Source organism: Heterocephalus glaber, unplaced genomic scaffold (assembly GCF_053883595.1).
Source record: "Heterocephalus glaber isolate CG9 unplaced genomic scaffold, H.glaber_assembly_v1.0 deba00001538, whole genome shotgun sequence".
NCBI classification, from domain to species: domain Eukaryota; kingdom Metazoa; phylum Chordata; class Mammalia; order Rodentia; family Bathyergidae; genus Heterocephalus; species Heterocephalus glaber.
The window spans coordinates 16,166,564-16,191,201 of record NW_028258333.1 but is presented as its reverse complement, the minus strand read 5'-3'; the positions used below and the strand labels follow the sequence as shown (position 1 = coordinate 16,191,201).

Here is a 24,638-nt window from a genome sequence, read left to right as displayed (position 1 = left end):
TCAAAAGAAAGAGTGTACTTAAGGGAAACATTCATGTTGAGAGGAAATAGCGTTCATGTATTCTATATTGAAATTATATAAAATCCTAATTTTGAAATTAGGAGAGTAGAACAGCTGGTGTAATGGTGACAGGATCCTTGGAATCTGTGCTTTAAAAATGTTGTAATGATATTCTAATGAAATGTTAGAAGATATAATGATGTGAGTGTTTGGGGAAGGATGGAATGAAAACTTATATACCTTTGGAAGGCCAAGTTAGAAGACATGGACAATTGAACCAGGCAAAGAAGTGAAATATAAGGTGCTGAGCATTTCAATGAGTATTGGTTGCTGTAAAAGTGAGGTCACATGAGCCATAAAGAATGAGAGGTGATAGGTAGTATAACTTAGTTTGGGGCACTTCAAATAAAAGTCATATTGGGCCAAAATATCAGCAAGAAATGGTATAGTAACATTTTCTGCATTGAAGTTCTGTGGTGAAATGTGTGACACTAGCAATTGTACATAGATCTGATAATTTAATAGACTAAATGTATCATTTGTTTAACCAAAGAAAACCATCAAGTTGTCAGGAAATTGATGATACAGTATCATCTTTTAAAACTTTAAGTGCTAAGTATATATTTTCAGGGGTCATTACTTAGTCTGCTACTATTAAACATTTTTAAAATTAATGATTGGGGTGATGAACCACAGTGTATCTTTATTAAATTTGCTGATGACACCAATTTCATAGGACAATTAACACATTTAAAAGCTGGATTAAAATTCAAAATGACCTTGATGAGTTGGAGAGGAGCCTGGATATAAACAAGATGAAGCTGATTAAGTTCATGTACTATAATTCACTTAGCCTCTTTCACATTCACAGTGGCCAAACCCTTATGCAACACTGATCAGGACTTTTAATCAAAATAGCTTGAACAATCTGTCTTCATTGCACTACTTTCACAGCCAAAGTGAAGTCAAGATTTTTGTGCATCCAACTGGCACAAGACTTAGGTTATTACTTTAATCAAAGTGATAACAGCTGCCAACATCTTTCAAGGTATGGAAAATAAGGTTTAAAATACTTGGAAATACACCTACCAGTAATCATATGGGAAGTCGAGTCTTTCTGAACTGAGAACAACAACTGCAGAAATCTGTATGTTGGAGAAGCCAAAAGTGCCTTGTAATTTAAAATTTCCTCTCAAAAAAGAGAAAGTGATAAGTGCATGTGTATATTAAACTTTGGAAAAAAATTTTGTAATATATTAGTTACTTAATGTTTGGGAAGAAATTTCATAGCTGAATTATGTCTTTAAGATTTTTTTAATGTTGAGTTATCTATGAGTGAAATATATGACCTGTGAGTAAATTTGCTTAAGACATAAGTATGAAGATTTAAGAAAATAAGAATTGACTTCAGAATAATAATATTACTTTAATTATTATTAAATTTTATTTATTTAATTATTACTTTTCTTCAGTTAAGGGTTTAAGAATTAAGGTCTAGATATATAATGAGAATTTCACATAAGTTTTAAATTACAAGGATAAGAGTTTTCACATATATAAAAGGATACCTCCAAGACACATTTACTTTGGTTGATAGATCAATAGTAAGAAAGATGATAACACATGTATTCTCTGCAGAGGTGGTTTGAGGTCTTCTTTCTTTGATCTAAAAAAACATTATTTAGTAAGGTTGAACAAATTTTGAACTCAAGTAAATTTTAGGGAGTTATCATGTACTAGCCTCATCAAAATAATATATTAACATTTTAATTCAAAGTACAATATTTACAATTGATGAGCTAATACTGACACAGTATATTATCTGAAATCTATAGTTTTCATATGCTTCACAATGTATATGAGTATGTACTTCTGGAAAACGCTTAATGTTTTCATTCATATAGTTCACATAGTATTTTGTAGTGTAGTTTCACTGGCCTGACCTAAAATACTTATTGCTCTACACATTTATTCTTCCTTCCTTCTCCTTAACTGCTAATAACCCAATCTTTCTGGTATATTTAGTTCTGACTTTTCCAGAGCATTTCATACTTGGAATCATACAATAAGTATTTTACACAGACTACCTTCTTGAACTTACCAACACATGTTTAAAATTCCTCCGTATCTTTCCATGACTTGAAAATTGACTTCCAAAGTGATTATGTCATGTTAAGCCTTAGCCAGAAAATTATAACTGATTCCTCTTTCATACATCTGGGAATTGTGACCTACCTTTAAAATCTTTCTATTACATAGAATGTCAACCCACAAAATGTCATCTTTATCTCCAGTGTATTGAGTGAATAAAAACAGAGAACTTACAATCAAAAGTAATTAGGATTTAGTGTGTGTATTTGAGATATTCTATATTTCATGAATGACATTGATCTGATATTTCATGGTGGACTATTCCAAGTTGTATTAAAATGAGAATACATTTATAAATTTTAAAATCTAAGAAAAATTTGAAATATACTGGATTAACTTTTTGAGACATACCAAATATCCTAAAACTATAAAATACCTTTGAGTTTAAAGGGGAATTACAAAAGTCTCTCTTGGTCTCTCTCTATTTTTTGCTCTCTTTGTCCCACTTTGTGTCCCTGTCTGTTTTTTTTTTATTATTATTAAATTCTTTTATTGGTACATTGTAGGCATACAACACAATTACATTTGTCATTGGGAATTGTACCTTTACAAAACGCATCTTGGTTCTTATTTTTTCCCCATTCCTAGCCCTCCCTTCACCCCCTCCACCCTTCCCTATTTACAAAGACTTTATTTCCATTTTTTCCATTTCTCATCATTTTTCCTTTCCCTTCTTTCCTTTCCCCTGCCCCTCCCACTACCCCTATCCCTTTGGAACTTTTCTTCTTATTTTGCATTATCGATTATTCATTCTAATCATTGGTACATTTTAGGTATACAATATAATGACATGCATCATTGGAAATTTGCACCTTTACATAGTCTCTCTTGGTTCTAATTTTTCTCTGTTCCCCAGCCCTCCCTTCAACCCTTCCATTCCTCCCTATTTAAAAAGTTTTTGTTCCTATTTTTCCATTTACTCATATTAATCCCATTCCCTTCTATCCTTTCCCCTAGCTCTCCCACTTCCTTCCCCTTTGCCCCTTTTCTTCATATTTCACATTACCTATTATACATTTTAGTCCTTATTTACACTTTCATTTTCTCACACCAGAGAAGCTATTTCATATTTATACATGTGTGCCCTATTTATTTCACTTAAGAGTATCACCTCAAAGTGCATCCATACCAGCAGTGTGAAGAGACAACACACAATGTGGGAAAAAAACTTCACCTGCTCTTCCTCAAACAAAGGTCTACTATCTCAAATCTATAAAGAACTTAAAAAGATCAGACCTCCCAAATTTAAAGAGCCAATCTGAAAATGGGCATCTGAAATGAACAGACATTTCTCAGACAAAGAAGTAGAAATAGCAAATAAATGCATGAAAAACTGTTCAACATCACTGGTCATTCAAGAGATGCAGATGAAAACAATGCTGAGAAACCACCTCACTCCAGAAAGAATGGCTGCTATCATGAAATCAACCAATAACAAATGCTGGCAGGGCTGTGGGGAAAGAGGAACCCTGCTCCACTGCTGGTGGGAGTGTAGACTGGTGCAAACACTGTGGAAATCAGTGTGGAGATACCTCAAAGAACTAGGAGTGGAAGTCTCATTTGACCCTGCTATTCCACTGCTGGGGATCTTCCCCAAAGAATTAAAAGAATGGTACCACAGTGATATATGTGTGCCCGTGTTCATAGCAGCACAGTTTGTAATAGCTAAAACTTGGAAACAGCCCAAATGCCCATCAACTGGAGACTGGATAAAGAAAATGTGTTTTTTTAAAATAAAATGGAGTACTACTCAGCCATAAAAAATGAGAAATCCCTCTCTGTTTTTTCTTTCTCTGTCTCTCTCATTGATGAAATACATAATAATGACTAAGTGGCACTACTGAATAAGGATAACATTATTGCATGTGGAACAAAATTGCCAAAATGAAAGGTCTTTAAAATTTTAACATCAAAGATTCATTCTATTGAGTGTCATGCAGTAATATTACTGTATTTCCTTATTCTTAATAGTAAGACATGCTGACTTCCTAAAAGTGAGACAATTCTTTTTACATTTTAGGTGATAAATCAGAACTGTCCAAAATATCAAATTTTGCTCAAACTGTTAGATATTGTCACAAAATGAGAAAATACCTATTCCCCTAAGGCAAATGTAAATGCACTGTCAGTTTTTTGTGTTTGTTTGCTCCAATGCTGTATGATTCACAGTCTCTTAGGAAGCAGAACTGCTTCACTTCTCAAAAGATTTACTTTGGACTAATAAATATTTTATAAAAGTTAAGTTGAAATGATTCTTGATGAACAAGGTAAGATGTTATTTTGGGGGGTTGAAAATTTTTAATGATTTTTAGATATTAATTAAGATTACTTAATTAGAATACATAAAGTTATAAATGTTTATCAATTAAATAAATAAATGATTTTATTATATTTAAATTGCTATTGACATTAAATAGTTGCCCACTTAAGAAATAGTTGAGAAAGATAAAACCATTTTACTCTAAATTAAATTGTGATATTAAATACATCCATGATTGTAAGTATGAAATGAATAATAATTTTCTGCATTACTAGTTAACTAAACTACGTATTTGCTCAATAAATTACCAAAAGTAAGAGTAAATCATCCAAGACAGTAAAATACATAAACATGGCCCTCAATCTGTAAACTTCAAGAAACAAACAAATTTCAGGATAATTAAATTTGTGGTAAGATATTTGACAGTAAATATCTCAAAAATGAGAAAAATTGAATAGAATTTAAGAGAAAAATATAAGCACTTTAAATACAGCATAGAGAACTAGTCCCAAAAGTTTAAACTTCATTCATACAGGAAGAGATGGACATATTTATTAAGAACTTGCCATTTAATTTTATCCTCACATGTAAACTTCTTTGTGTATGCTCTTTTACCATTTTAACAAATTGAAAATACCAAAATTAATTGATTTAAATAGCTCACACAGTCTTTCAAGTGGAAAAGGTTGTATTTCAAACACTTTTCTCCAAGGTTCATGTCAGCACTTACTGTCTGCTTTATCATAATAGACGTGTGTCAGTTCTGCAAGCAAAGCTATACTGATGTACACTAATGTGGCTAACAAAGACTTTCACTCAATTTTACCCCTAATAAAGATATACATGAAGAATTTCTTTCAAAAGAAGAATATCTGTTGAATTGACAGGAAATTTTCTGACTTTTCTTTTCCTCTTTATGATCTTGCATATGATTTATGCATTTTATAAATAGGAAAGATTCATATAACCTACCAACGTTGTTACTATATATATATATATATATATATATATATATATATATAATAAATTAAATCAGTATGTCCAAGAATTGTTTGTTTTCCCATGTTTATTTATTATTCTCAATATCCAAGGTATGGAATCACTCAGTGCCTATAGGTGAATGAATGGGTACAGAAAATGTGACATAAAGAAACACACAATGACAAACTATTCAGCCTTTAAAAAGGAAGTGAAATTGTAAAATTTTTCTTTTGTGTTTGATTTCCACTTTTATTCCATTAGGCTCTGACTACACTTTGTGGGACTTTAAGTGTGTAGTGCTTTGAGACATACGTAGGAGACGTTCACATTCCAAAAAGATAAAATTGGTAGCATAAAATGCATCTCAGGCCCCCAGCAAGTCAGAAAATCAGGACAGTTTTTTATTCTTTTCATTCCGGGGAGGACCCATTGGCCACCTAGAATCTGGACTTACATCTCTGGCCTCTCAGATCCTTGCATCCATGACTCTACCCTTATTACTATTTTCCGCTCATTCTGTACTTTGTTCCTACGAACTCTCAATGAAAAAGTCTGCCCATAGAACAATCTGATAATTCTTGCTGGTTTTCCATGTGATTGCACAGGACACCAAGCTCCCGGACACAGGTCTCCTCACATAGCCTTTCACAGATAACCCAACATCTAGTCTTGGCTTCCATTGAGCTATTGACTGGAGTAATAAGTCACATGCCTATTATCTTTTGCAAATGTCGAATTGTGGCTAAGCCATATGACTAATGTTCTTTCCAGAGTGACTTGTCCCTGTTTTCACTACTCTTACTTGAATAGTACAAAATTTTTCCAGTCATCAGTGCTGGTTAGTTTTACTTAACAATTTCATCTTTATTTAACTCAATTAACTTCATATTTTATTATAATCAGTAAGGAGAAATTATCTATCTTGTCACATAGTTTCTTGAAAATATTCTTGCTAAATATCCAAGTTTGTTGCTTAAAACTTCTACATTTCTCTCAAAAGTAGAATATAGTTCAAGTGAGTAATCTCCCACTTTATAACAGGTATTGCCTTTGCTCTGCTGTCTGATAACAGTTTCCTCTTCTCTGTTTCAAGCCTCACCAGGCACATCCTCTTAGGATTCTTCTCTCTGGACATCCGTGTGTCCAACTTTTTTCATCTTTTAATTAAACAAGACACAGGTTCAGGGCTCACTCGACCAAGTTGAACTCATTTTAACATAATTATATGCACAAAGAACGTATTTCTGAATAGAGTCATATTTGTGGGTAATGATAGTTAGAATTTGAGACACAAAATCAAACTTAGCACATCGTCCTGTGACAAATCCTTATAAGTGTGTATTTTTGAAGCACTTTCTTACATTTTATCATCATAAGCTTTTCTAGGAGCATTTTGCCTTTTTACTGCCCTGGTTCAAGAATCAACCATTTTTCCAGTAGTCCAATTACTTTCACTGCAAATGGCATTAGAAACCAAGATCTGGGTATTAAATTTTCTGATTTTTGCTACTGGAGTTCCATATATTTGAAGTTTTCTCAGTTGACACAGTAATAAAATATTGTGTGTATACTAGATTTTGAAATATTTCTATATGAAAACGTATGCATCTATATTAAGTTAATCTAGCATTATTCCATATATCCATCCCTCTGCATACCATGTATAAGGTTCAACTTTGAACCTTATTCTCAGGTACCTTTTGTCTTTTAATTCTATTTTTAAGGAAATGTACTTATACCATGATATAATTATCTTCAAATATTCTGCAGTCTTTTTTACTGGCACTGTCCACATCCATTGACAATAAATTTTTTTTAACCAGATGTGTTCTGCTGTTGAAAGTTTTCAAGTACATTTTGGTGGTTTTGCTGAGATCTGATACATCAATTGAAGAAAATACTAATGAATTCTGAAAATTCATGTAATAAAAATACCACAATAGATGGACGATAAGACTATGGCAGATTAATTAAAAATTTGACAGCTTTGTAATCAACTAAGCTTATAATATCACAAAAAATCATACACATGTATTAAAACTCCACTAGCATTTTCACCCAGGAGCAGCCAGTTCATAATTTGCCGACTGCCCAGGGCTTTATGCTTCCTCCTACGGGGATGTCAAAAGAAGCATGAGCTGTATCATAATAAAAATCTGATAGAGCCTACCATTCTATCAATCAAGTGTTATTTGGTGCTATTTATACATTTATTGTTTGGATAGAGGAAATAGCTTTTCATCTATAGTATTTGTACTTATGTAATCACAGTATTACTACAAAGGTTGACATCATTGAGGAAATAGGCCAGGTTTCCAGTCACAAAGTAGTTACTAGTACTCTTAAAAACCATTCACTTGGCAGATTTTTTTCTTCTTTATTTCATTGCTTTGATGCAATATTAAGGCTTTCTTTTTTAACTATGAGAGTTTTTATCCCTTTTTCTTAACTTATTTCAAAGTTTTTAATTTCTGCAAAAATTGTGTGTAAAGCACTATAACTTCTTTAAATGGACTCATCTTCCCTTTGTAGGCCGATGCTGTTTAAGCTACCTTGTATCACAGTCACATGCACTGTGACAGAATGCTCAATGTCCAATCAATCCACATTGATTTATTCTGCTATATCTTAGACTTTGGCCCAGTTCCGGTATGAGCAGATGATTTCTCTTATGTTGATCTGCACTTGACATTGTACCTCTTTTCCATTCAGTGAATGAAAATAAATCATACTTTTGGCAAAATAAGACTTGCATTTGTCTCTGCTCCTTCCAGCATGGCTAATCCAATTGGTTTCAGGATTGCCTTTCTTCCTTCTAGGAGAATTTGAAAAATATAATTGGATATTTATCTTAGTCACAAAATAATATATGAAATATAGGTTGTCAGTTTTTAATCTGAAGCCTCTGTGTATTTTCTTTTGTGGTATTATTTTTTTTGAGGCTTTAAATTATATATTCTATGTACACACCTGCTTGTTTAAATATTTTAACAAAAGGATGAACATTAAAATGTGGATCAGAAAGATTTTTTTTTAACAAAATTTTCTTTAAGTCATGGAAAAACTATATAAAATTTTTTTCTTAAATTGATTTTATTGTACATTTAAGGTATACGATATAATGACATTCATCTTTGGAAATTTGCACCTTTACATAATCCATCTTGGATCTTATTTTTTCCCCATTACCCTGCCCTCCCTTCAACCCCTCCACCCCTCCCTATCTACAAAGACTTTGTTTCCATTTTTTCTTTTTCTCATATTAATTCCATTCCCTTCTTTCTTTTCCCCTACCCCTCCCACTTCCCCTTTCCACCCTTTCTTCCTGTTTCACATTATCTATTATGCCTTTCAGTCCTTATTTACATTTTCAGTTTCTCACACTAGAGAAAATATTCCATATTTACACATGTGTCCTATTTATTTCACTTAAGAGTATCACCTCAATGTACATCCATTTAGCTGTAAATGTTTCCAAAATTTAAAGCATTTATATCATTTTTATTTTAGTTATGGATAGCATGTTTACCACAAAAGTAAATATAATAAATATAGCATAGTAAATACATACCACAAATATAAAAATAACATAATATGAAAATGAACTAAATGGAATTGTGTAGGAGGCCACTAATTGTGATTTGGCTTTGATTAGTGACTCTGAAAATGGTTCTTGAAATAGAATCCTGGAGCCCAGTGTGGTGACATAAAAATATGGTGGAATCTTTAAGAAGCGAGGCTTAGCAGAACATCACAGAGTCATTGAAGGTGTTATTGTCAAAAGGATATGATGTGAATCTTGTGGCACTCTGGTCAGATCTTGAGTCAGGATTCTCATTAAAAATATAAGAACACTCCTTCCAACATATCTAGCTTTCTTTCTTTCCATGTAACCTCTCTATATTTTCACACATTCCTGACATTTCAGTGCTAAGATCCTTCATTATGTTATGATCCATCTGGAGGATTAATGGAGCACACTGCTGGGTGTATGTAGGTGAGTTATGGTGGCATGGCCCTGGCTTTGACATTTGGTCTATCTTCGGATCCCCAGCTGCCTTGAATGAAGTAGCTTTGTTCCACAATATCCTTTTGCCATGACGTTCCTACTTTGGAGCCAGCCATTCCTAAACTGAAAACCTTTGAAAGGTGAGGTGCATTAAACTTCTTCTCCTTTAAATTGTTAATATTGCATAATGTGTCTGGTACTGGTTTGAAAGAGGAATTTGGAAAGATTTGGAGATACATGGTAGAGAAGTCTTAGAAAGCTGTATGCAAACCCTGATAGATAATTTTGTTTGAATTTTGTTTGGATTCCAGAAGACCAAAATCCTAATAGGAATGTGGATGGTGAAGGCAAGACTCCAGGAGGTTTCAGTTAGAAACAAGGACTCCACTGGAAAATAGACTAGGGCTATGTGTTTCATCCAGATGGGAAAAAAAAAAAAAAGAAACCCATGTTTTACCCATGTACAGAGACTTTGTAGGAGACTGAAACTAAGGATCTTGGACTATTTGATCTCATAGAGAATCAGTGGACCCTGACATTCAGGCTATTGCATATGTACTACTGGTTGCATTTAACCATTTTTATAATGACAAAGCAGAAGAGAAAAAAACTGAAATACTTTAATTTTACCCCAGAAGAAACCATGTTTGGAGTTAGCCCCAAAGAGTAGTGGTTGCTGAAGAGATTAATGCCACTAAAAGAGGCCACTTGCTTTCCATAATAATAAGAAAAAAGATGACTTGAGACCACCTCTGAAATCAATAAGAGACTATCAAAGGTTCATGGGTGAAAATGTTTAAACTTGTCTTTTAAATTAAGATTTCCTGGAGTCCATGCTCATAAAGGAAAGAGCCCTTGGAAATGACCTCCAAAAAGATTGTTTCCCTGGGATACCTTGACCTATTTCATCCTTCTAGATACTTGGGGACCACTGCATCCTTGTTCTAAGAAGGCATGACTAGTGATCTACTGATAGCAGACCTTGGTGTCACCTGCATGATGTTAATTTCACTGTCACAGTGCAAGTATTGTGGACTCAGAGAGATTTCTACCCATATTTCAAGTTCAGGCCTGAGAGGACAGGCATGGGGCCTGGAGAAGGCAATACTTGATGCTGTGGGGATGAATTAAAAGGTGCACTAGAGATGCTAGAATGTCAGAAATGCTAAGAACATGGAATGTCTACTGAGAAATGCTCAGTGAGAAATGGTTCATGGTTGGAGCCTGCCCAGGAGAGAAGCCATGTGGGCTGCAACCTGCCATTGAGGCTGTAGGGATGGGGCCCCCAAGCCATTTGGAACTGACATTTTACAACCAACTGTGGGACTTACTGTGTGTTCTGCAGGGTTTCATTCTTTTTTGGATCAAATTTATTATCCATCTATTCCTCCATTTTGGAATAACAATGTTTCCCTTGTGCCACTGTATTTTTGCATTATGCAACTTGTTTTGAATTTTTGCAAAGTTTCACAGCTAAGAATTGTTCTTGACTCTCAGAAGAGAGTCATTTGAAATTCTGAAAAATAATGGAACTATTGACTGTTGTGTGAATGGATTGCTGCATTTCCAGTGGTGTGCAGGATACTTGAATTTTAGTTAAATTATGAACTTGCTATTGTCTTTATTTTGAGATTAAGTCTGGCTTAAGAAGATACATTTTGGTAGCAATTTGACAAGTTATAAATTTGTCAAGTATGGTGTAATTCAAGCCAGATTGGCTTTGTAATGCACCCAAGAGGCTAAAGGTACTTGTGTAGACCGTGGTCGAATGTCCTTTGATAGGCGTATGTTTTCTAGTGATTTCTGTTCCTCTAGGGGACCCTTACCAATACACTTATTGAGAAAGCGGGGTTGAGTTTTTTCAATATTCATTCGCTGAAATTGTAAAGATCACAGGTGCACTGAAGGGTCTAAAGAAAGATTCTTTTATGTTGAAATTATGTAACCCAAATAAAATGTGTCAGAACAAAATGTGAAATTTCTACTTAAAACTACATGACTCAATGTAATTGTAATGATGAATACATTCAACAACCCAATATGGAAATGTTCATAGGTTTACATTCTAGCCCTTAATTTAGGCTTAACTAAAATTCCAGGGAATTGTTATGTCTATAATTTATATTTTATGATACATGAGAAATATTTGATTTGAGTATTGAGGCATTTACTAATACCTAAAATAAGCATAATATACTGTATAATTAAAACATGTTTTTCATTTGTTCTCATATTCTATGAACTGCTTAAATTATTGCTCTGGTAACTTTTCACATTTAAAAAAAGCAACAGCAAGTGATATATTTCAAGTATGTGTAGATAGTACAATATTTCTCTGGCTGCTAATGCCCTGAAGACTGCACAATCCCTGGAGATGTTCAGCATGATCCAATACTGCAGCCTTCTGCCCAGAGTGCCTCACTGCAGTAACAGTCCTGCCAAATGTTTTGTGTTGTCACTTACACCTAGTAATGCTGTAGAAGAGTTCTCCTACAATAGACCACAGAAATGCACACATGTGCATATTATAGACTTTGATTACAGGACACTGATGCTTTCAACACCAAATTATTTGGTGAATAAAAACACTGAAAAGTATCAATAAATAGGTGATTAAATGTTTTTAAAATATGCATTTTAAGGGCCTATTTTATACTCCATAAGCTCATTCATATGTACCCATCCTGATCATTTCTTTCACAATCACTTACAGAATATTATCATGACCAGGAAAGAATCTTTGTGAATTTATGCAGAAGGAATTTATGCAGATGGAATCTCTGGTACCCAAACAAGTTTTAGCTTGCTTATAGTTCCTGGTGAAACTACTGTTAAAGCAGCACAAATAAGAATTTAGGATTCAAAGATTAAACATTTCCTCCTATATTAATATGTCGAACATGTGGCTCAGAAAACAGAGAGATGAAACATAATACCTACAAAAGGAAATTAGCTGGGGCTTCTTTATCTTTATTAATGACAGTACACATTCTGAATCCACTTTATTTCCCTCCTCATACTAAAACAAATTGTGAACAGCAGAGCTCTTTTTCCACTTTCTTCTTTAAACTATGCAGATGTGTTTAGTAAATGAACTTAATTTCCAAAGATTATAAGGAGAAATATTTATTACATTTTGTAGACAGAATTCTCAGAATGATGTCCAATAGCCTTGCCCCTGTTTTGTTGCCAGTTTATTCAAATGTGAGAAGAATTTCTGAATATTATGGGTTCCATTTCTGTGACTATGGCATAATACGTGATCAAAAGAGATTAGCAGTTGAGCATAATCTCATCATAAGCCCTTTCAAGCAGTTTTTCTCTGGATGGTAGTAGAGAAAGTCTGATAATTTCAGAACCTGAGAATGATTCAAGGTACCACTGCTGGCTTCTTGCAAATGGAAAAGGACCACATAAATCCTATCAATGCTTCACTCAACTGGACTAAATTTTAGAAAGTTTTTTCCTGACTAAAGACTCCTGATCGCCCTTTTACTGGGGCATACATTTTAAGTTGCAATTGTAAACTCTTTCTTTGCCACATTGAGAGAAGAATCCTTGATAACCCAGAAAGATCTTATTAAATCTTGGGAGACATCACTTTGAGATGTAATCATCAAAAGCCAAGGGGACAGCACGTTTTCTGCCAGTTGTCTGTGGAAGGAAGCCTAGAAGCCAGACTTGAATGAGCAGAAATTGCCAGGAAGAAGCTTTGCTCATAACGACCCACTTGCCATTCTCCTCTAGTCCTTTCTCATTACTTCACCTTCATATTTAAAAATATTTCTGCCCCCTTTTCAATATAATTAAGCTCAGTTTCTCAGCTATATTGCAATAATGTCTTTCCTGTAGTACTGAACAAATTTTCTCTTGAATGTTTCTCAGTCAGGTGCAATTTTTATTTCATAGCATGCAAGCATTGTAGAACAACATCTAGTAGCTGAGAAGAATACCGGAGAACAACTGACCAGGGACAGGGACATGAGACTTTCAGGGGCAAGGAACTAAATACACCAACAACCTACCTGAGGTTCAAAGTACTTCTTTCTTAAACCATCCAGGTAAGAGGTCAACTCAGTGAACACCTTGATTTTAGCTTTTTGAGACATCAAAATATACCTAGTTTAAACTATCTGGGCTTTTGACATACAGAATTAATTTGAGCCACTGCAGTTCTGGAAAATTGTTGTCTAGCTATACAAAAATGATTATATAATAGCTGAAATTAAGCAAATTTTTAAATTTCTGGCTCACATTTACAAAAATTTAATACAAATTAAAGCTTTATAGAACACAGTTTTAATTTTATTGAAAGCAATGTGGCTTACTTTATAACTATTCTAAATTGCACAAGCAAATGTTGCTTTAGTTTGAGTTTAATATTAATATATAAAATAACTTGAATATTTAAATTTTAGTCATCTTTTTATGATTCATTGTGTTTATTGGAACATTTTAGGTGTACAATATGATGACAGTCATCATAGGGAATTTTTACCTTTACATGATGTATCTTTATTCTTTTTTTTTTTTACCATTTCCCTGCCCTCCCTTCAACCCCTTCACCCCTCCCTATTTACAAAGACTTTGTTTCCATTTATTCCTTTTCTCATATTTATTCCTTTCCTTTTTTTCCTTTCCCCTACCCCTCCCACTTCCCCTTCCCCTTTGCACCTCTTCTTCCTATTTCACATTATCTATTACAAATTTTGATGCTTATTTACACATTCAACACATAATTGAAATTGCCCCACTTTGGTAGATATGTATGCTGGCAAGGTTTCTTAATTGTTAATATTGCATGTAATTGACAAATATTTCAAATTCCATTTAGACGAGAAATATTTTAAAAACCTTTAAAGTTTATTGTTTAGGATAAGGTGCCACAGATCAACTACAAAAAGTCAATTCTGAGAATATTTCCAAATGCATCCAAATGTACATGCTTTGCTATAATACACTATAAGTCAGGAGGGTTTTGGATAATAAATATAATAATATATCTAATATAATAAATATAAAACTTTTCAATTATTCACATCTCAATCCTTTTTGTCAAAAACAAGATATTCTTTAACTAGAGGTCATTCTTATATTTAGGATGTATTTTGGCCTAAAATGAATGTAATTCATAGGCAATCAATTAGAATATATTAACAAAATGATTTTTATCATTATTACATTTAAAGTTGAAATTTTGTGACTTCATTCATGAAACAGAGCACAATCATTCAAATTATGTACTGAGTCGTAATCTAACTCATTCTTCCAAAAAAGCTGAGTGTTTCTTTGCTCTGAGTGTTATTAGCAATTAATTCTGGGAACAATGAAATCTAATATATATATTTACACAAGACAGCTGAAGTTCTGAACTTCTCTACACTTCACACACTAGGATTATGTAATAAAAACCACTATTTACTCATGTCAAGTGTTCAGATATGCATGGTCAGAACTTGATCATTGAGTTTATCACTAATTGCATGAAACATGGAGCTGAGAAAAGATTTCCAGGTTTTCAGTCTCTGTTTCATTTATTCATCAGCAAAACCTTCTCAAAGCATGAAATTTTCAGACTATGCCTAGTTATTTTCTTAAAGCTTCACTACAGGCTTAATTCTTAGTTTCAGACTGGATAAAAGCATTGTTATAAGACTAAAATTAGAAGACTTCCTTATATCAGTCGTATATGAAGAAATATATATCATATATAAAAAATACATTTTCTATATATTAAAACTTACAAATACTATCTATGGATAAGAGTCTCCATTATTAAAGTAATAGGTTTACTTTTTTAAACAGTCAGAAACACATTAACTAAGGTTGCAAATCAATGATGATTGAATTTTGCTTGTCTTAGTAAAGAATATCTCATCATTATTTTTACCAGCCTGATGCTTCTTGAGTACCCTCATACTTCTATCACTACAGTAAGCACTTACACTTGTCACCTTAAAAATACCTATTGTCCTCTTTCACGTGACGGAGAAAAGAGCGTTTTAGTACAGTGTTTATAGTTTTGTGTTAATTGATTTTTACTAAGAAAAATAATAAGTAATACAGAGATTAACAGTATCATAAAATGTAGTAAAAAGCAATGAAAATTTGATGAAATTTGAAAAAAATTATCTAGAAAGTCAACATAAGTTGAGTGACTTAAAATATGTACCACAAGAAAAATTTAATGTCTGTACAATTAATGCCATTTGTTATTATCCTTGCAATTATTAGTATTATTATTATTATAAATACTAGGTAAACTTACCTCATCATTGGACTTAGACTTGTGATTTTTATTGGGATTTCATGCATTCATTTACTCAATAAAGTGTGAGACCCAGGTCAGCTACAAGAAAAACAATCCACTAGGTGTTATTGTGGAGAGCAAGACAGAAGTAATCCCAACTTTTGTGACCTTTGAGTCTAATCAGAGAAATTGACAAAACAAAGCATTATTCAGATAAAGTATGATGTGAGTCTGACACTTCCTCTAAAGAAGTAGACAATGGAAATCTAAGAATATGCTGACTAAAAAGCAATATGTAGCACTGACATTGGACTCAATTAAAAGTGTCCCTGGGAAAAGGAAGATCATAAATGAAAGGCCTGGAGCAGAAAGAAAGAAGCCTGGTATGGAGAGGGTAAAATATGCCAGCGTGAAAGCAGCCTTTTTTAGAATCCTGAAAATGAACCAAAACGCTGAGAAGTAGAGATGAGATCTTAAAGACCAGGTTAATGATTTTAGACATAAGGGTTTAAAGCACAGGAAATTACTGCAGTGTTTCAAGCTTGAAAGTGACATGATCTCTGAGGCTTTTAAGAAGAACTCTTTGAGTTTGTATTGAAATTCAATTGCTTTGGGGTAGAATAATTGTGTGCATCCTAGGAAGATATCTTCCTGTATTCTAGAAAGATAGTATGGTTACATAGGCAGGAATTGTTGCTTCCTTAGTGAAGAAAGTATCAATGATGAAGGGAAGACTAAATTGACAGAATATTTCCCATGAAACATAAACTGGGATGTTTAATGGTTACATATGCCATCCGAGAAAAATCTAACACTTATGATGCCAACCTAATGACATGATAGATTAGCTGATTGATTATACCATTTATGGAGTTCAGGAAAACTACAGAAACTCTAATTTGAATATCATGAAATATGAATAAAAATGTTCTCAGTATCGTATGCAGATGTATGCTAAGTATTACTGTGGGATATTTTTGTTAACTCAGGGAATCAATCAGAAGGCATATACTAGAAATGAGTTTCATCATGACTTGTGGAAAAAATGCATGCAAAATCATAAAAAAAATCAAATTAAATAGGCAGGCAGTATAGTGTACAATAAGGGAAGAAAAATGTCATGTGATATTCAGCATATAAAAACTGGGTAATAGAAATGATTCCATAGCAATCTGAGATTTACAGTCCAGGCAGTTCATTTGAAAACAGAGGTGAAATTAGGAAAGTAAAATGAGAAAAAAATATGTGCAGAAACAAGGAGAGGCTATATGAATAAATATTACAAGTATTCAAATACAATGAGGGAAATGTTATGCAATAAATTTTGCCTAATAGATGCTGTTCAGGACTTCATGAAAAAGTGTAAAATGTTGTGAGTTAGTGCACGCCAAATTCACTTGATCCATGAGTTATCAGCCAATGGGGAAGTTCAGGTGTTATAAGGGCAATTTCTCTTAGAAGTTTGCATTTAAAGAATGATGATTGTGTGAATCAGTTTTCTATCATTGTGACAAAATACCTAAGAAAATCAATTTTAAAAAGGAAAGTTTTATTTTGACTTACACTGTCAGAGATTTTAGTCCATGGTCTCCCGACTATAGTATCTGGGGCATGATGTAAAGTAGCACATCAGGAGCTCATGGAGGCAGAGGCTGCTAACTTCACAGTTGCCAGGAAGCAGAAAGGGAGGGAGAGGGAGTGGTTGGGGACACGTAGGTATACACTTCCAGGAAAGGGTCACAGTCACCTAGTTCCTCCAGAGAGCCCAGAATTCCTAAAGATCCAACCACCTCCAATAATGCTCTCACACATGAACCAACCGTAGATGAATCTATTGGTGAGCTTTCAGCCCTCATGGTCCAAACATTACCCAAAGCCTCCCATCTGATCACAGTAGCAGTGGGGATCAGTCTTTCAACACAGAATCCTTTGGGAGACATTCCGAGTTCAGACCATACAAATGGCAAAGACAACAGTACAGATGACAAGAAAGGAGATGTTTGGCTAAGGCATTTCAAGTCAAAGAGGGTATCATTGTTTGCAAATAGATCATTCACCTGCAATAAAATTTTTCTAAATTTTCTAGTTTTCAGAAGGCATTCTGTAATGTTTCATGACAAAAGTATGACCTTCAATTTTGTGTATTGTTGATCCTCTAAATATTTGTGGAAAATCCCAAGTAATTTTTAAGGTTCTGCAAATGTCGCCTGGCCATCTGTTCACCAGACTTTCTCTCTCTCATGATAAAATTTGTCATTTGAACCAAGTATGGATATGTGTAGATCGAAGTTACTCAAAATTTAAAGTTTTGGGTTTTAAAAGAAATTAAATAAAGATCTTCATTAGCAGATGCAAAGGATAGTTTCGAAAAAAGAAAAATTTTCTGAGATATTTATATTCATTATGGTTCACTAGAGGAAAAGATTTAATATAAAACCCACACACATCCACACACACATGCACACACACACACACTCACACTCACACACACCTGCAGAGTCAGGGTAGAATAATACAAAAGGGCCATCCACATGCTGGGAGCAAGCAGGAGGATCCAGTCCAAAGTCAAAGGCTGGAAGCTCACTGCAAGCGCAGTGTGGGTCTTTAGCAGAAAGCCAAAATCTCTGTGACTGAAAGGCTGCGGAGTCTGTGGCTGCAGCCTGGAGACAAACACCCAAAGGTGACAGTGAAGACGAGCTCCTCTGAAGAGACAAAAGCTCAGCCTTTCTTCTCTCCCATTTTATTCCACCTCAGTTACAGCCCTATTGGTTGGTCAGGGTGGGTCTTCTCTCTTCAGTAAGTCTGTCATCCAGGCGCACCCAGAACTGTGCTAAACCAATCCACTAGGCATGTTTTATTCAAGTGGACAGCACAAGTAACTCCCACACATATTGGGTGACACAGGCCCTGAAATTCCCCATTGGCATCCTCCAGAACTGTTCTTTACCTGCCCAATTCTGTTTATTTCTTCACCTACCATCTTGTTGCAAATGTCAAATTGTTTCTCCCACTGATAGTTTCATAGATTGTTGCCCTTACTCTATAATACAGCTTCTCCAATAACAGGCTTTGCACAAGAAAGAAAAACAAAAACACACACTTTTTGGTTTTCATTTCTTCTTGAACAGTCAACTTTATCACACTTAAGGAATCTTGTGAAAACACAAACCACATCACAAGCAGATAGATTTTCACATTATTATCCTAAGAAGCTTAGCCTCTCATGCGCCGTGTTCTCCATTCACGTTGCAGTCTAAGATTTTTGATAAACATAGACCCATTTACCAGTTTGGGGACTTAAAAGGCTTTATTTTATTAGATTCTCAATCATTCATAATTAATTTGTCCATATGAAAAAGTCAACTGCTAGCAGTTTTTAAAAAAGCAATTTTTCTTTTTCATTCTCTACATAACGTGGTACACTAGGAATATACTCCAGTCTTGAAAAATCATCAACCACTTTACATTTAAATTAGTTATACAGGCCAAAATTATATTAAAGAATAGAGTAAATGGTTGGTTCACTTTAAAACATATGGAAACTTTAAAAACAATGATAGAAAAAAGTCTATGAGTCGATCCTAAGAATGTAAACCAGAGGGCTAAGGTGGGCAGCCGTGTGGTGGTAGAGTATGTGGTTAACAAAAATGAGGCCTTGGATTCAGGAACCAGACTTCCCAAAAATACAAATCAGAAAACCTTGAAAAATGATAAAGAAACAACGTTACTTCTAAAGAAAAAAATAAGAAGAAAAACTAAGCAAATGACTTACGAATACCCTAATCTTTGCCCTCTAATAGAATTATTGCTATTTCCCTTACAGTGTAAACAAACCTCAGAATTCATTTGCATCATATAGGTTGATCTGTGTACGTGCTTGTGTTTTAACTTCTGGCTACATATTTCACATGGACCAACAGGCACTCTAAGGATTTTATCCAGAGATGATGCCTCTCTTGGGATCCAACAACATGTTAATGAAAAAAGAGAAACAGATTATCTCCCTGGACACCAAATAAAATGGGAGGAATCTGGACAATTAAACTCAAATAAATATGTCATTTAGAAAGAAGAAGAAACTGGAGACCAGAAGAATCTTTGGTACACATGCATTTTTTTACACACGTGTGTCCAATTTATTTCACTTAAGAGTATAGTCTCAAGGTGCATCTAATTACATAGAAATGGCTCAAGTTTATCCTTCTTTGTACTCCATTGAATAAAAAAGCTACATCTTCTTAATCCATTCATTGGTTGATGGGCATTAGAGTTACCTATTACAAACTGTGCTGCTATAAACATGGGTGTGCACACATTGCTATGGTATAATGCTTTTAATGTTTTTTTTTTTTCTTTTCTTTTCTTTTTCCCTGGTATCGGGGATCTAACTCAAGACCTTGCACTTGCCAGACAGGTGTTATGCCACTGAGCTACATCCCCATCCCCTTTTAATGTTTTTTTGGAAGATACCAAGAAGGGGAATAACTGAGTCAAATGGAACCTCTAGTTTTAGTTTTTTCCATCTCCACATAATTTCCACAGTGGTTGCACCAGTGGCTCCCACCAGCAGTGTAGCACGGTTCCTTTTTCCCCATAGCCCTGCCAGCAGTTGTTATTGATTGATTTCTTGATGATAACCTTTCTTTTTCAAGTGAGAGGGAATCTCAGCATTGTTTTAATTTGCATTTCACGAATGACCAGTGGTGTTGAACATGTTTTCATATATTTACTTGTTGTTTGTACTTCTGCATTTGAGAAGTGTGTTTTCATTTCAGATGCCCATTTTTAGATTGGGCCTTTAAATTTGGAGGAGTCTTATTTTTTTGAGTTCTTTATATTTTCTAGATAATAGTCCTTTTTCTTGGGAACAGCTGGCAAAAAAAACCTTTCCATTTTGGGAGTTATCTCTTCACTCTATTGGTGATATCTTTTGCTGTGTAAAAGCTTTTTAATAAGATGAGATCCCAATTGTTTATTCTTTGTAATATTTCCTGTGCAGTCAGGGTTTTGTTCATAAAGTCTTTGGCTACACCTTTGTCTTCAAGAGTTCTGCCGATTCTCTCTTCCAGCAGATTTAGTGTTTCTGTTTTCTTAGCGTTAGGAAAGTTCTTTTTTTTTTTAAGTCAAAAACCATCTAGGCAAGGATCCTCAATCCACTGTGCTCTATGATCCCGATCTCTACATGTAAGCAGGGGTACCTGAAAGGGACAATGAACGTGAGATGATCCAGTCATCTACTTCCAGCTTATTGACCATTGTTTCCAAATGTTGTGGAGATGTAGACATATGTAGATATTTTATATCCAGATTCTTGGATCTAATGGTAACGTATTTCTCTACATATATGACAGGCTTTTTATTCCAGTCTCCTCAGATTTAGGTGCCAATAAACTTACATTAATCTTTTTTTTTCAGATAAGCATCTGAATATTTTTCCATAGCATATTTTTATGTTTTTTCCTTCTCAACTAATTCATAGGGACCGTGAGACTATCTGATTTTGAGGTCAAGGTATACCTTTTATATTGTTCCCAGAAACACTTTTCTTCCAATTAAGGAAAAGAAAAAGATACTGATCTGCACCATAACAAAAAACAGAATGTTAAAACCCTTGATTTGATCTTTTTAAAAGACCTGAGTTTAATCCTCCCTAGTTAGCAAAGTATCAAATCAATGTGATTTTTTTTTTTTTGTAGTTGAAAAATCTTTCAGTCTCTGAACTTTGTGACTCTATTATACTTTATTGAAGGCTACCCATAGTATTTTTGTTTCTGAGGGCATTTTCTTTAGCAATACTTTGCTAGGTAAAGCAAACAGCACGTTATTACTACATTCACAGAGGAATAAACAAAAAATAAATAACATATAATCCCATTGAATAATCAGATTTTAACAGAATAAAATGTGTTTTCCAATACATAGCTCCATGTTTATTTGTTTATTATGGCCCTGAAATTACACACACACACACACACACACACACACACTCACATTGTATTGAGAATATTAGCAATTATTTTGTCTTTTCTGTAGTGACCATCTTACAATGAATTTCTTTCTTTTCAATCTCCATTGATGATCTCATTGCACTTCAGCTGTTTGCCTTGATGTATTTTTATTTCCCCCAAATATCATCCTTTACTTAGAAAATATTTATATTCCAAATATATTCAGAACTTATATAGTTTTAAAATTAGATATGATAATAGAAAAATGAGCACCAAGTGGATAATAATAAATTGTAATACTATGAAAAAGATCTCAATTTTGTTAGAAGTCAAATCTGTGAAAAATTATTCAACCATCAAATTAGAAAAAAAAAGCCACATCAAAAACTACACAAGTATTTTAATTTGGATGAGTGTAAAATTGAACAATTATTTTAGAATTAAGATTGGAATTTTACAGTAATGTTTAAGATGTGCACAGAAATCTGACTTCTATCATAATGACTCATAATAAACTATCTTTGATAACAAGACAATGGAATTATTTCATATTCATACAATGAACTACCATAAAACAAAAAATGGCTCTCTAGAAATTAACAAATTTTCTAGAAATTAATGAATGATTTTTACAAACCAGTTATTAGCTGAAATATGATACCAAATAAAAATATAGTGTGATTAAATAAGCAGACCAAAGGATTCTTAGTTGAAGGATCATTACATAAGTAATAGAATTTTAAGGAAAATTAAAGAATGGGCCAGGGATTTAGCTCAGTGGTTCCAGCATCTGCCTTGCAAGCGCAAGGTCCCAAGTTTTATCCCCGGTACCAAAAAAAAAGAAAGAAAGAAAATTAAAGAATAATTATCAAAATGGTTGCATAAGGTAGAATTATAACCAGGTCACTTCCAGAAGAGTTTCATATTTATAGCTGTATAAAGGTTTATTTTAACCTATTTGAATCAGCATATATATTTGTATGCATTATTTTTACATTGAATTATTATTATGTGTATGTGGCTCATAGTATTTACATTCCTTGTGTGGAGTTAGCATACGTACCTAACATGCATAACACAGCTTAATTATTCTTTTTAAAATTCCCTATTCTTCCTTTGAGGTAGGAGAAACCATATGATACTTTAACTTGTGTGTCTGATTTATTTCACTTAACATCATTTTTTCTTAAGGCAAACTGGAATTCTGATAAAATAAGTAGAGATAAAATAATTTTAAGGTACAGTAATTGGTTCTACAAAAATAAACTTATTACTTGTGACTCAAGTGCTTGAGAAATTACATTTTTGTAAAATACAGAATAAAATCTTTCAATTAGCATTCAAGCATCTGGCTGAATTTTCCCACTGTGATATTGACTAGTGACTTCCACTTGAGCAAGTTTTATTTTACCTATGATCTTGTATTATCATATCAAAAAAACAAATAATGAAGGAAACTATACCATTTGATTGTTGTGAAGAATTAATATGTGATATGGAAATTGTTTTGTACCATGTGCTATTAAATTATTATTATTTTATTCAGACCACATTATTAATTCACAACCAAATTGACTACTCTTGAACTTTCCTGCTTCACAGTGTAACCCAAAATTTCTCTTCACGCTCTGCTTTCAGGTTCCTCAAGGACTGTACAATATAGTTGTATTTTCAAAATCATAAATCATCTCTGTCAAGCCTACCATATCTACACAAACATTCCATCATGGAGATATTAATTTTAATTTGTTTGGAAATAAATAATATCCACAATCATAAATGAGTCAAAACAATCATCCATGAATTATCTGTCTATTTGTTCTCGTAGTCTTAACATTCATAATTTTAAATTCACTTGATATAAATAGATGGTTAAGAGAAAGAGAAACATATTTAAAATATATTTACATTTATTTTACATTAGATTTTTGCCCTTTAATTTACTTCACTTTACTTTAATTTAATATATTTTCTGCTGTGAAACCAGAATGGTAACTAGGTGGTTCAGAACCACATAAACAGGCAAACTATACAAAATCATTCCAGATCATTTAGTTAAGACCTGAAATTTCCACCAGGTGGCGCTCCGTCCTCTCAAATGTTACAGTTTCCTAGAAAGTACTTAAACGTGAAAATTTATTGTTTAAAAATGTTTTAAGAAGTTAAAATAATCAAATATAATTTATTTCACCTTTGAACAATCAAAATTAGTTATTTTCTCCTAAATTATCTGTTATTAACTAAGTTTATCAATGTGTTAGCAATTTTGTTCTTTTGACCTTGGTCATATTTCAAATTTAAAATAAGAAATATTTTTAAAATACATTTTGATCTACTACTACATATGATTTCCAAAATATAAATAGCATAGTTCAATAGTATGTTTTCCTTAATGATATATCCATTTGAAAATACTAGCTATGTACATGAAAGTCAGCCAGAGAAAGGCTTATTAGGTACATGGATTTATATATATTTAAAGTTTATTCTACTGCCAAGAACTCACACTATACTAGAAAAAATAAATGAAAGAGCATATTTATAATATAATTTGGTAAGACAATATGATAATGCTTTTTGAACAGAAAGGAAAAACTAACTTTAGTGTAAATGATTAGGAGGGAGATTTTTTTTTCATAGACAAAAAACTGGCTTAGTTGGGTATGGAGAAGGTAAACTCAGCATTTTTCCATGTATGAAACGGAAAAATACTATTTAGGGCAATGATACAAGTGTATAGGAAGCTGAAGATGTTAGACAATTCTTGAGTTGCTTGGAAAATAGCAATTGGCAAGTAAACCCAGAATAAATGAATCTGCAATGTGAAGACGAAGATCATAATGAGTAATGATTCCGAGGCCTTGAAACCGATGACAGGGTCTAAAGCAGGTGTTCACGAGGTGAAAGGCTTTCCACTGCCACACCCTCTTGCCTGCCATGACATCTCCGTGTTGGAGCCAGCGACTGTGGAAACTAGGAGTCAGAATAGACCTCTGCTCCCTGCAGTTGTCAGCAAGTCTTTTGAGGGAAAGCCGACCG

The 24,638-nt window shown here is 33.5% G+C and overlaps 1 pseudogene; it reads right to left on the bottom strand.

The window, feature by feature from the left end:
• LOC101725902 (sec1 family domain-containing protein 1 pseudogene) overlaps window positions 1-20,907 on the bottom strand; it is a 67,591-nt pseudogene extending 46,684 nt beyond the window's left edge.
• Window positions 20,908-24,638: the final 3,731 nt, after the last annotated feature.